This window comes from Hippoglossus hippoglossus, chromosome 4 (assembly GCF_009819705.1).
Source record: "Hippoglossus hippoglossus isolate fHipHip1 chromosome 4, fHipHip1.pri, whole genome shotgun sequence".
Taxonomy (NCBI): domain Eukaryota; kingdom Metazoa; phylum Chordata; class Actinopteri; order Pleuronectiformes; family Pleuronectidae; genus Hippoglossus; species Hippoglossus hippoglossus.
In genome coordinates, this window is record NC_047154.1 from 26051089 (window position 1) to 26057088 (window position 6000).

Consider the following 6000-nt stretch of genomic DNA (forward strand, 5'->3'; position numbering starts at 1 on the left):
CGCTGACACGGAGCTGCACGGCTTCTCCTTCTCACTTAAACACCACCGAGTGGCCTCAGGTCCCGGGGCTACAATCAAACAACCTGTACAGTTAACTCAAGTTCAAGTGTCGCTTCTCCTGCTGCGTTAACTGCCGACGCCATGACTCACGGGTGAGTCAGCAGCCGGCGAGCGAGTCACGGCTCAAGACTCATGGATTTCTCTCTTGATGATAATCCCTCACGACGGCGGTTGTGAATGTGAGCGAGTGATTAATAAAACGTTTTTTTATTCCCCAGTAGAATCTGATTCTCATTACTCGCTTCACCAGAGAAGAGTCATTGAAGAAGACTCTGAAAGAAATGTCCGGATTTATTCTTGACCTTGGATTCTGTAGTGAACAAAACACTCTCCCGGTGAAGTCCAGTGTCTGGTCTGGAGCTTTTGTTCGTATCCCACTGTCTTCCTCTGCAGGTGGTGACACCGTTGACTCAACAACAAACCTTCAACGGCTGAGCTGAGAATGAAAAGTTTTATTTTTATGACAAGTGGGAGGAACACGACTCTGTAGCAGCTTCCAGACCTGAACTGAACTCCGGATGTTCTCCTGCCCTCATCCAGAGGGGTCCCAGTCGGTTGCTCTGGACTTTCTCCGTAGTTTCTCCCGACAGCCCCCTTTGTAAAAACCATGTATGACGAGTGGGCGTGTTGTTGACGTTTCAAACACGCAACAGACGTGAAACTGGAGAATACAAATATCCCAAAGAGGAGCCGTACACGTACAAGACGAAGACGTCAACTTGGAGAGACGAGGAGATTCAAGAGCTCTGGAGCTGCTTCCTCCTGTTTCTGCTGGACGAGGAACTTCCGACGCTGACGATCCAGAGGCTGAAGCCACTTCCCCTCCACTTCCCCTCCACTTCCCCTCTGGGCCTTCGTGCAGCCAGAGAACAGGTGAGAGTTAAAGCGTCACGCCTGAAAACGTCTTGTATGTTAGAAAGCTTCTGAAGGTTAATGAATGTTTACTCAGAGTTGGACGGTTGAACGCGTCGCCTGCAGCTCCACCAGCTCCACGAGCATCCGAGTGGAGCCTGGGATGCAGTGATGGAGGAACACACACCAGCTAACCTCAGAGCACCTCTGGGTGTCGGCCTGACGCAGGTGTGCATTCTTTCTGTGGGTGTGATTTCAAACAACCGTGTTTTTCTGAGCTCATCTGTCGTAGATAACCCCCCCCCCCCCCACCCCCAGCCCCACCCCCCAGCCCCACCCCCCCGACGCCCTCCAAAGGGCAAGGTTTAAATCACCATAAATGGAGGGCGTGTATTTATGAGTGTGTTTCAGTGTGAACAGGTATTTTTATGTTTCTGTGTGTGTATATATGGTTTTGTGTGAGTGTGTGTGTATGTTTCTATGTGTGAGTGTGTGTGTGTATGTGTGTATGTTTCTGAGTTTGTGTGTGTGTGTGTGTGTGTGTGTGTATGTTTCTGTATGTGTGTACGCATATTTTTCTGTGTATGTTTCTGTGTGTGTGTGTGTGTACGTGTCTGTGTGTGTGTGTATGTTTCTGTGTGTGTATGTTTCTGTATGTGTGTGTGTGTGTGTGTGTGTGTGTGTGTGTGTGTGTGTGTGTGTGTGTGTGTGTGTGTGTGTGTGTGTGTGTGAGCAGCTCCTGAGACAACAAGCCTGTTTTTCCCGGTGCTCTTGTCAAAGGTAAACATTCCAGCGTTGGGACGTTCAATGCCAAGCGCCGTTTGATCTCCATCATGTGACATCTGAAAGAGATGGAACCCCCCCACCTCTCCTCACCCTCGTCCCCCCCCCCCACTCACCCCTCCACTCCTCATCATCTCTCCTCCAAACACAAGCCCTGCAGTAACGGGGTGAGTGGTGGGCCTGTGGTCGGGGTCCGACGCGTCCCGCCGTGTGCATGTGTTGTTGAAGAAGCAGATCTGTCCCTGACCTGAGATAACTCCGCTCGGCTCGATCACACGTCCCTGATCCCACCCGCTCGGCGCATCACGACTCTTTCATGAGAAAGACTTCACATGTTCAAATCCCTCGTGTCTCTCCTTCTTTACATCAACCCGCTAATTACAGAGATGATCCCAGGCTTTGACTCTACCTCAGTCGGCCATATAAGGCCACATCACAGGAGATCAGGCTTCACACGCCAGCGGAGGCCTCATACATGAACTACTTTATCATTTTTATTTTGGGACTTTTGGGGTTAAGGAGCACGAGCCATAAAAAGCAGAGACGCACATTTGGATGAAATGAGAGTAAATGTGACGCAGCACGCGATCCACGTTTCAGCTCCCAGCGGCCCTCAAGTCCGCATTCCCTCGCAAGCCTGCAGACGTCATCGTCGGATCACAGTTCAGCTGTGGACACGACGCAGCCAAACACATCTACATCAGGAAACTTTGTTTGAACACAAAGGAAAAGCAGTTGTGCCACAGCGTCAAACTGATTCAAAGCAACACTGTGCGACTATTTGACCTTAAAATGTCAGCTTCAAGAAGAGTTTGATGGTTTAGTTCCTTGGAATGGACAGAATGTGAGTGAGTTTGGCGAGCGCGTACGATCTCCCGTGAGAAGTGTGTAGAGCTGCTCTCCAACACTGAACCGTGGATAATCTCCTGAAATTTTCCAGAGGGGCTGAATGTGAGAACTCAAATGTCCGAGTCAGTTCTTGAGGACATTCTCTGGAGTTTCTCCTGCAAGCTCCTTAAAGAAAAAGTCCTGATGATGTCCGAATGAGCACATGTGACAAAATGGCAGGAGATTAACCAGCGAGTGGGCGTGTTGATGAAAAGAATACAAATATGTCAGGATGAAAAAGAGGAGTCAAACACGTAGAAGACGAAGAGATTCCAGAGCCGAGGCCGATGAACATAAACACAGGATTTATCCGTCATGTCCTGAGTGATGAAGCCGTGAACAAACATGGTGAGGCGATGGAAGAATGATGACGCCATATTTGTTTACATTCTTCCTGAGAGCGAGCACTTCCTCTCTAATGACATCACACACCGTGTCTTGTGACACATCGTCACAAGACACGGCAAGAATTTATGACTCGATAGTTTCCTAATCTGAGGGAGGCGAGGAACTTCTTGTCGTCTGACTCCTGCACTGCTCCACTACGTCTATCTGACAGCTTGATTTACTCTGCTGGTTGTTTTACAAAAGGTTTTATGAGGAGTTTCAAAGGTTCGACCTCCTCACCTGCTCAATCCTCACGTGCGACCACCTGTCAGCGTGAATTCCTGCCCTTTGGTCCCTCGATGACAGGTGAGCCCGTTCCGGTGGCTGAGGAAGATCCCCCCCCCCCCCCCCCCCCCTCTTTTAAAGTCTATCATCTGAAATCTAAACTGAACGTGTCCTGTAAATTCAGTGGATTCACGGTTTACACACTTTATTCCAGAGTCGAATCTCTGTCCCGGTGTAAACTTGAGTTTCAGTGTTTTGGAACGAGGCCGCTCGGTCGTGCATTAAGAGACTTCCTGTCCAGTGAGAGTGAGAACAAGCCAGCATGCGGACTTCCTGCAGGACAAACTGCGTAGGCTGCACACGTCAATGTTTTATTGAGCGAACGAATGAAACGCAGCCTCTGACCCGCAGAGGTTTGCTTTAAATCTCAGCTGCTTCAGGCTCGGGCTTCATGGGAAAATGTGTAAATTTATGTTGAGAATATTTGATGGGATATTGAAGCCGTAACATTAAAAACACATGTGAATGATATGAGGCTTGAATGAGGAGCTGCAGAGGGATGATATTGATTCTGTGTATTATATAACCAGGCAGTGAAGGTTTATAACCTTTAATAAACCATAGAGGAAAACAAGTGGGAGAATCTGATAAGAAGAGGTGAAGACACAATCTATAATCTGATCTGTAATCTGTTGTGTAAAACACACAGAAAGTTTTTTAAAGTAAACATTTCTTTTGGCTCAGTTTTCCTCTTTGAGTCAAACTTTTAAATCGTCTTTGTGGACAAATCTGGAACTGATGATTAAAAAAGAAAGTCAGATTAACCCTTTAAGAGTTTCATCATTTCTGTAATCAATTACATCTCCATGGAATTCCCAATAGCTTGTGAGGAAAGTTAGCAAATTGGAATTTATTTGAACAATTAGAAAACATGTTGATTCATTTCATGTGTTTATGTATTTGATTGGATCAGTGCTCATTAATGAACATTTACTAAATGCTATGAATGAGCCAGATTTAGCTACAAGCTCCTTTTCACCTGTTGTTCCCAGAGCCAGTGTTTACAAGGTCGAGAACCATCTCTCGTTGATAATAACTTTATTAAATATGAGGAGATTATTGGATCATTAACACTGATGCATTAACTTCTAATTAATCCCATTTTAAATGATTATTAAACCATATTGCTCGGTATTTTAATCCATGACACATAAAACATTTTAGTTTTCACATCGTAATCTGCAAAGTAACTATAATGTGAATGTAACATCTCCCTCTGTGGTCTGACATGAACTGGGAGGACTGGGAATTCAAAAGGCACCAGTACTATAGAGTAATCAGATTACTTCCTACCACTGCCCTGCAGCAGAGGTGTCTGATTGGACTGAGTTCACCTCCACGTGCACGTGAAGATGCAGCATGTCATGGGTGTGTGATGGCGGTGGGGGGGCAGGGGGCGGTGTCACGCCACATCAGATTACACCACGAGCTTTCTTTAGCGCAGGGGGCGTCTGGAAACCTGGAAATCACGTGGGAGGGACCGTTCACACCGGTTGACAGATGATGCAATCCCAGAAGACATTGCGTGGAGCCGATCACACTGACGCAACGTGCACTTAACTCCGACACCAACACGGAAGAGAGGAGTTTCAGGGCAGAGATGGGGGTGCGAAGTGTTTTCAGTCATTTCTCCAAGGCAGGGAACTCTTATCACACGCACGTCCGGGGCTCTGCGGGGACGTGACGCCACATGTCTTGCAGCAAGCCGGGAAAACGTGCGCGTCGTCCAGCGTGGGACCTTCACAGCCCCCCCCCCAGAGAGGAGCGACGCGAGGGGGGGACGTGTCTGCGGCCATGTCAGCCCCCTTTCAGAGCCCTGCGCTATAATTGTCCCAGGAAACGGGTCATTGCAGCGGGACATCTGCTGGACCGGGCCCCGGAGCCGGAGCCGCGCGCACAGGCACGGAGCGGGGGTCACATGGCACCGAGTCACCGAAGTGAACCGTGACCCGCGCTCATAGTAATTTGTCAGCACAACTCTGACGTGCACGGAACTGTTTCAAGAGCCGCCTGTTCGCGCGCTCAGCGGGGCCACGCACGCTCTCTGTGCCGAAGCGTGGGCGTGCGTAATTTGCGCTCATTATTAGTTTTCCCCCCTAAAGTTGTGTAAGAAGTTCTGGGGGAGGGCAGTCAATGAAAAGAATAAACACACGCACGCACACACACACGTACACACAACAACAACAACACACTCATGAATGGACAACGTTGTTTTCAAATGAGCTGGTTTGTGTCCGAGCAGAAAACAAATCGATTCCATCAGTGACTCAGGGAGAAATGATTGTTTATTGAACTCGTGAAAACCAACAGAGTGTGTGTGTGTGTGTGTGTGTGTAATGTGCAGATGTGGGGGTGCAGCCTGGTGTCGCACCCGGGTGAGAAGGGGGGGGGGGGGGGGTCCTCGGTGGCAACATCAAACACCAGTGTCGTCATTTGCAGCGATACGTGCAGGGCACTGCCTGTTCCAAAATCAATATTGACGTGGTTGTTGTATTCAAATGAACTGGCTGACCGGACATAGGCGGGCCAATCACAGCCCATCGTATCATTACACCTTCTTTTCAGAAATCATTCATAACGCCGATGCGTCAAACACTCACAGAGGAGCCGGCTATAAATACGGCTGCGCGCAAGGCACAGTTAGACATTTTCCCAAAATCAAACGAAAGACACAACTGAGCAAGAACCGTGGGAATCCGGCTTTTTTTACCAAATCTTTGAATATTCTCTCCAGCTTGCTCCACG

The 6000-nt window shown here is 48.5% G+C and overlaps 1 protein-coding gene across 3 annotated transcripts in view; it reads left to right on the top strand.

The window, feature by feature from the left end:
• Nucleotides 1-5853: 5853 nt before the first annotated feature.
• The window catches only part of LOC117760195 (insulin-like growth factor-binding protein 1), a 2934-nt gene continuing 2787 nt past the window's right edge, over nt 5854-6000 (top strand). For 2 of the 3 annotated variants that reach the window (XM_034583040.1, XM_034583041.1), the window contains exon 1: nt 5854-6000. This exon is cut by the window's right edge and continues 415 nt beyond it. The gene's annotated coding sequence lies outside the window, so the exon portion shown is untranslated. The other variant, XM_034583042.1, reaches the window with a different exon arrangement.